This window comes from Lathamus discolor, unplaced genomic scaffold, assembly GCF_037157495.1.
Source record: "Lathamus discolor isolate bLatDis1 unplaced genomic scaffold, bLatDis1.hap1 Scaffold_70, whole genome shotgun sequence".
Taxonomy (NCBI): Eukaryota; Metazoa; Chordata; class Aves; order Psittaciformes; family Psittacidae; genus Lathamus; species Lathamus discolor.
The window spans coordinates 297,971-305,655 of record NW_027069385.1 but is presented as its reverse complement, the minus strand read 5'-3'; the positions used below and the strand labels follow the sequence as shown (position 1 = coordinate 305,655).

The 7,685-nt window shown below is 54.5% G+C and overlaps 1 long non-coding RNA gene across 1 annotated transcript; it reads left to right on the top strand.

The window, feature by feature from the left end:
• Positions 1-5,774: 5,774 nt before the first annotated feature.
• LOC136006793 (uncharacterized) lies at positions 5,775-7,076 on the top strand. Its single transcript, XR_010609267.1, has 3 exons — positions 5,775-5,865; positions 6,370-6,555; positions 6,629-7,076. It is a non-coding gene; the product is annotated as an uncharacterized LOC136006793 (long non-coding RNA).
• Positions 7,077-7,685: the final 609 nt, after the last annotated feature.

Here is a 7,685-nt window from a genome sequence, read left to right as displayed (position 1 = left end):
CCTAAGTAAGGTGGGCACTGCAGCCCTAAATAATTGGGGCAATGCAGCCATAAGTAAGTCGTGTACTGCAGCCCTAATTAAGGTGGGCGGTGCAGCCCTGATTAAGGTGAGCACTGCAGCCCTAAGTAAGGTGGGCACTGCAGCCCTAATTAAGGAGAGCACTGCAGCCCTAAGGAGGCCCGGCACTGCAGCCCTAAGTATGATAAGCACTGCAGCCCTAAGGAGGCCTGGCAGTGCAGCCCTAAGGGGGCCCAGAACTGCAGCCCTAAGTAAGTTGGGCACTGCAGCCCTTAGTAAGGTGGGCACTGCAGACCTAAGTAAGGTGAACATCGCAGCCCTAAGCAAGGTAGGCACTGCAACCCTAAGTAAGTTGGGCACTCAAGCCCTAAAGAGGCCAGGCACTGCAGTGCTAAGGAGAACCGGCACTGCAGCCATAGCGAAGCTGGGCACTGCAGCCCTTAGTAAGGTGGGCACAGCAGCCCTAAGGAGGCTCGGTTCTGCGGCCCAAAGTAAGGTGGCCAGTGCATCCCTAAGAAAAGTGAGCACTGCAGCCCAAAGTAAGTTGGGCACTGCAGCTTTAAGGAGGCCAGGCACAGCAGCCCTAAGGAAGCCTGGCACTGCAGCCCTAAGTATGGAAGGAACTACAGCCCTACGGAGGCCCATCACTGTAGCGCTAAGTAAGGTGGGCACTGCAGCCCTATGTATGGTGGGCACTGCAGCCGTAAGTATGGTGGGCACTGCAGCCTTAAGTAAGTTGGGCACTGCAGCCGTAAATGATTTGGGTACTGCAGCCATAAGGAAGTTGGGTACTGCAGCCGTATATAAGGTGGGCAGTGCAGCCCTAATTAAGGTGAGCACTACAGCCCTAAGTAAGGTGGGCACTGCAGCCCTAAGAAAGGTGGGCACTGCAGCCCTAAGGAGGCCAGGCACTGCAGCCCGAAGTGAGGTGGACAGTGCAGCCCCAAATAAGGTGGACACTGCAGCCCTAAGGAGAACCGGCACTGCAGCCCTAAGGAAGCCCGGCACTGCAGCACTAAGGACGACCAGCACTGCAGCCCTAAAGAAGTTGGGCACTGCAGTCCTTCGTAAGGAGGGCACTGCAGCCCTAAGTAAGGTGGGCACTGCAGCACTAAGAAAGTTGGGCACTGCAGCCCTAAGAAGTCCTGGCACTGCAGCCCAAAGCTAGGTGGGCACTGCAACATTAAGTAAGGTGGCACTGAAGCCCTAAGAAGTCTAGGCACTGCAGCCCAAAGCTAGGCGGGCACTGCAGCATTACGAATGTTGGGCAGTGCATCCCTAATTATGGTAGGCACTGCAGACCCTAAGGAGGCCCGGCACTGCAGCCCTAAGAAAGTTGGGCACTGCAGCCATAAGTAAGGTAGGCACTGCAGCCCTAAGGAGGCCCCGGGACAGGAACCCTAAGAAGGTCCAGCACTGCAGGCCTAAGGAGGCCTGTACTGCAGCACTAAGTATGTTGGGCACTGTAGCACTAAGGTGGGCAGTGCAGCCCTAAGTAAGGTGAGCACTGCAGCCCTAAGTATGGAAGGAACAGCAGCCCTACGGAGGCCCATCACTGCAGCGCTAAGTAAGGTGGGCACTGCAGCCCTAAATATGGTGGGCACCGCAGCCCTAAGTAAGGTGGGCACGGCAGCCCTAAGTAGGCTGGACAATGCAGCCCTAAAGAGGCCCGGCACTGCAGTGCCTAAGAAGGTGGAGCCCTAAGAAAGGTGGACACTGCAGCCTTAAGTAAGTTGGGCACTGCAGCCCTAAGTAAGGGGGGCACTGCAGCCTTAAGGAGCCCCGGCACTGCAGCCCTAAGGAGGCCTGGCACTGCAGCCCTAAATAAGTTTGGCACTGCAGCCCTAAGTAGGTTGGGCACAGCAGCCGGAAGTAAGGTGGGCACTGCAGCCTAAGGAAGCCCAGTAATGTAGCTCTAACGAGATCTGCCAGTGCAGCCCTAAGGAGACCCAGCACTGCAGCCCTAAAGAAGTTGGGCAGTGCAGCCCTAAGTAAAGTTTGGCACTGCAGCCCTAAGTAATGTGGGGACTGCAGCCCTAAGTAGGTTGGGCACTCAAGCCCTAAAGAGGCCAGGCACTGCAGTGCTAAGGAGGACCGGCACTGCAGCCATAGCGAAGTTGGGCACTGCAGCCCTTAGTAAAGTTGGGCACTGGCTCCCTAAGGAGGCCCAGCACTGCAGCCCTAAGGAGGCCCAGCACTGCAGCCCTAAGTAAGGTGGGCACTGCAGCCCTAAGTAAGTTGGGCATTGCAGCCCTAAATTATTTGAGCACTGCAGCCATAAGGAAGTTGGGTACTGCAGCCCTAATTAAGGTGGGCGGTGCAGCCCTGATTAAGGTGAGCACTGCAGCCCTAAGTAAGGTGGGCACTGCAGCCCTAATTGAGGAGAGCACTGCAGCCCTAAGGAGGCCCGGCACTGCAGCCCTAAGTATGATAAGCACTGCAGCCCTAAGGAGGCCTGGCAGTGCAGCGATAAGGAGGCCCGGCATGCAGCCCTAAGTAAGGTGGGCACTGCAGCCCTAAGTAGGCTGGACAATGCAGCCCTACGGAGGCCCATCACTGCAGTGCCTAAGAAGGTGGAGCCCTAAGAAAGGTGGACACTGCAGCCTTAAGTAAAGTTGGGCACTGCAGCCCTAAGTATGGTGGGCACTGCAGACCTAAGTAAGGTGGGCACTGCAGACCTAAGTAAGGTGGGCACGGCAGCCCTAAGTTTGGAAGGAACTGCAGCCCTACGGAGGCCCATCACTGCAGCGCTAAGTAAGGTGGGCACTGCAGCCCTAAGTAGGCTGGACAATGCAGCCCTAAGGAGGCCCGGCACTGCAGTGACTAAGAAGGTGGAGCCCTAAGAAAGGTGGACACTGCACCCTTAAGAAAGGTGGGCACTGCAGCCCTAAGTAAGATGGGCACTGCAGCCTTAAGTAAGTTGGGCACTGCAGCCCTAAGTAAGGGGGGCACTGCAGCCTAAGGAGGCCTGGCACTGCAGCCCTAAAGAAGTTGGGCACTGCAGCCCTAAGTAAAGTTTGGCACTGCAGCCCTAAGTAATGTGGGGACTGCAGCCCTAAGTAGGTTGGGCACTCAAGCCCTAAAGAGGCCAGGCACTGCAGTGCTAAGGAGGACCGGCACTGCAGCCATAGCGAAGTTGGTCACTGCAGCCGTTAGTAAGGTGGGCACTGCAGCCCTAAGGAGGCCCGGCACTGCAGCCCTAAGAAAGTTGGGCACTGCAGCCCTAAGTATGGTGGGCACTGCAGCCCTAAGGAGGCCCGGCACTGCAGCCCTAAGTAAGTTGGGCACTGCAGCTCTAAGGAGGCCCCGGGACAGGAACCCTAAGAAGGCCCGGCACTGCAGGCCTAAGGAGGCCTGTACTGCAGCACTTAGTCATGTTGGGCACTGTAGCACTAAGGTGAGCACTGCAGCCCTAAGTAAGGTGGGCACTGCAGCCCTAAGTATGGAAGGAACAGCAGCCCTACGGAGGCCCATCACTGCAGCGCTAAGTAAGGTGGGCACTGCAGCCCTAAATATGGTGGGCACCGCAGCCCTAAGTAGGCTGGACAATGCAGCCCTAAAGAGGCCCGGCACTGCAGTGCCTAAGAAGGTGGAGCCCTAAGAAAGGTGGGCACTGCAGCCCTAAGTAAGGTGGGCACTGCAGCCTTAAGTAAGTTGGGCACTGCCGCCTTAAGGAGGCCCGGCACTGCAGCCCTAAGGAGGCCTGGCACTGCAGCCCTAAAGAAGTTGGGCACTGCAGCCCTAAGTAGGTTGGGCACAGCAGCCGGAAGTAAGGTGGGCACTGCAGCCCTAAGGAAGCCCAGTAATGTAGCTCTAACGAGACCTGCCAGTGCAGCCCTAAGGAGGCCCAGCACTGCAGCCCTAAAGAAGTTGGGCACTGCAGCCCTAAGTAAAGTTTGGCACTGCAGCCCTAAGTATGGAAGCAACAGCAGCCCTACGGAGGCCCATCACTGCAGCGCTAAGGTGGGCACTGCAGCCCTAAGTATGGTGGGCACCGCAGCCCTAATTATGGTGGGCACTGCAGCCCTAAGTATGGTGGGCACTGCAGCCCTAAGTAGGCTGGACAATGCAGCCCTATGGAGGCCCGGCACTGCATTGACTAAGAAGGTGGAGCCCTAAGAAAGGTGGACACTGCAGCCTTAAGAAAGGTGGGCACTGCAGTCCTAAGTAAGGTGGGGACTGCAGCCCTAAGTAAGGTGGGCACAGCAGCCTTAAGTAAGTTGGGCACTGCAGCCCTAAGTAAGGGGGGCACTGCAGCCTTAAGCAGGCCCGGCACTGCAGCCCTAAGGAAGCCTGGCACTGCAGCCCTAAGTAGGTTGGGCACTGCAGCCCGAAGTAAGGTGGGCACTGCAGCCCTAAGGAAGCCCAGTAATGCAGCCCTAAGGAGACCTGTCAGTGCAGCCCTAAGGAGGCCCAGCACTGCAGACCTAAAGAAGTTGGGCAGTGCAGCCCTAAGTAAAGTTTGGCACTGCAGCCCTAAGTAATGTGGGGACTGCAGCCCTAAGTAGGTTGGGCACTCAAGCCCTAAAGAGGCCAGGCACTGCAGTGCTAAGGAGGACCGGCACTGCAGCCATAGCGACGTTGGGCACTGCAGCCCTTAATAAGGTGGGCACTGCAGCCCTAAGGAGGCTCGGTTCTGCGGCCCAAAGTAAGGTGGGCAGTGCATCCCCAAGTAAGGTGAGCACTGCAGCCCTAAGTAAGTTGGGCACTGCAACTTTAAGGAGGCCAGGCACTGCAGCCCTAAGGAAGCCCGGCACTGCAGCCCTAAGTCAGGTGGACACTGCAGCCCCACGTATGGTGGGCACTGCAGCCCTAAGTAAAGTTGGGCACTGGCTCCCTAAGGAGGCCCAGCACTGCAGCCCTAAGGAAGCCCGGCACTGCAGCGCTAAGGAGGAACGGCACTGCAGCCCTAAGTAAGGTGGGCACTGCAGCCCTAAGTAAGTTGGGCATTGCAGCCCTAAATGATTTGGGCACTGCCGCCATAAGGAAGTTGGGTACTGCAGCCCTAATTAAGGTGGGCAGTGCAACCCTAAGTAAGGTGAGCACTGCAGCCTTAAGAAATGTGGGCACTGCAGCCCTAAGTATGGAAGGAACTGCAGCCCTACGGAGGCCCATCACTGCAGCGCTAAGTAAGGTGGGCACTGCAGCCCTATGTATGGTGGGCACTGTAGCCCTAAGAAAATCAAAGCCAAGGAGCACCCATGGAGGAAACGGCGAGAAGTTACAGAACAGACAGGACACTCACCAAACAACCAGGGAGCAGCCACAGAACCAGAGCCAGGTAATACAAAGACCCAGCTGTGGCTTATCAGGGTGCTTTTATCCCAGGTGGTGGTTTGCTACTCTCCTGCCCCAGCCCATTGAGGGAGGAGCTGTGGGTGGGGCTTGTGGTATATGAGGCACAGCCTTTCCTCAGGGTGCTCATTTGTGGTTCAGCTTTTGTCTGGGTAAGTTCTCTGGTGTTTGCTCCGGTTTTCTGGCCTTAGAGCTTTGTGGTTTGTTTCAGGTGGGTTTTTTGGGGGTGGGTTTGAAATGGTCTTGTTTCAGTAAAGACCTTCAGGTCATGTTAGGGCTTACTAGTGTATGCATTAGTAAGTACCTTTATGTAGAGGGTTTTTTAGGTGTTATATTTATAAGCAGTGGTGGTGAGGCAAGAAGAACCCCACAGCTTCTCTCAGGGGGAGGAGTCAAGGCAAAGGTAATTTTGCTTGATGTCCTGGTTAACTGTGTATCATTCCTGTTCTCTTTTGCAGATGAAGGAAAGGTATATGGCTAGAGAAGGAATGTACTGGTGAGCCAAAAAGGGTTTGTCTCAAGTGTGGCTTTGGACCTCTGCCATTGTAAAAAGTGAGTTAAAAGAAGGGGTCCGGAGAGGGGCAGGAAGGAGTCGTAAGGTCGGTGGGGGAGTGAGCCTGTTAAAGAGGCAGTGTCTTTGGGTAGCTAAAGGGAGCAGGTTATTATTCAGTTTGAGCTTTTATCACTTTATAAGTCTAAAGCACAGCTGGGGGTCGTGCCGCAGAGTCTCAAGTTCAGTAGTCTCTCGGGACATAGCTCCAGGTTGTTTTTACAGCTCTGTTCTTTCAATGTATATTTTCCCAAAGCTGACTCTGTCCAGCCATCTTGACAGTTAAAGTGAGAGGCCATTAACCGGCTGAAGCAGCAGCTCAATGCAAAATAGTTTTTAGTATTTAAGCATTTTTTTATTTGCATTTTTCTGGCGATTTGCAGGCAGGACAGAGCAGGTGGAAACGTCAAAGTGTGACGTAACTCAGCTGCGGGAGGGCTTAGCATGGAGAAGGCCGACATTTCAAGCACTGTGTCGGCACACATCCGTTTCTATTTATTTTTCAGGTTTTACATCGGAATCGGGAGAGGTGAAGCCGCACAGTTAGAGGGGATGTACGAAGCTAAGAGGATTTTACACCAGGCTGGCGATTGACACCATAGCCCAATACGATGGAGGGGTTCATGGTCATTCCTGCAGCTGCTGTGCAGTCGCCTTTGGAGTCGGATGAGTACTTGCAGGGAGTCGGGGAGGTAAAGAGAATGACTGCAGGGTCAGTCTGGACTGCAGGACCAGAGCGACAGTCACTCGACTCTACTCTCTTAGGTCTTGCAAGGGAGGGGAGCCCCGGAGCACCTTTTGGAAACTTTTTCGGGACCGTGACATGGGAGCTCCAAACCATGAAGCTCGCTTGAGACCCACGCCACTACGGAACCTGAATAGATAGACTCCTTTTTGGAGCTGGAGGGCAGGAGATGAGGTCAGGACGGCAGGCAAGGGATTGAAAGGTAGCACGGAGGAGAGGGAAAGGGAGGGTGTTTCATCACAACAATTACAGTTTCAGAGTCGGGTTCACAGCCGGACCGTCACAGCAGTTTCGGCGGTTGGTGTTGGAATCGCACAGTTACGTCAGACTTTGTTCTGGGGCTCTGCGGGAGCCTCACTGTCTCTGTCCAATCGACCCACTGGCGATCGAGACAGACGGAGCATTCCATCTTGGGAGTGGTCTTCCACGAGAGACTTTGTCTTTTTGGTGTCACAGAGTCTATGGTGTTCTCTTTGCATGTGTGTGTGTATGTGTTTGCTTAGGAAATGTTGTGACCATGGCATGTAGTTGTGGGAGGTGGCAGGGAGCTGGAGGGCGATGCATTCGGTGTAAGCTTAGTGCTTTACTTGTGTGTGGGGAGTGTGTTGTAGACTAAAGGAGTTCTTTTCGGATTTTTAGGGGAAAAAAAAAAAAAACAAACCAGCCGGGGGAGGGGTTTTTTCCTCCCCCGGCTGGGTTTTTTTTCTTGGGTCCCGGCCGGTCAGAGAGGCGATGTTCATCGCCTATGTTCAGGCGCAGGCCAGTGCGGGACGGGATTTTCTCAGGCAGGGCATTTTCAGTGTTCTGGGGAACATAGTTCCTGAGGAGTTCTGAAGTCAGGTTGGGGCTGTTGTCATTCATTAGGGACAAAATTCTGAGTCTTGGTGTGGCAGTCTAAACTAAATGCAAGGTCGATGTTAATGGGATTGGTTGTAGAATGGTAGTGTGGGTTTTAGAGTGTTGCTATTAGTATTAGAAAGCTGGTGTCAGTATGAGAATTTTGGTGTCGGTATTAGAATGCGGTCTTAGTCTCAGAAGGCCGGTCTTAGTCTTAGAATGGAGAAATTAGTCTCAAAA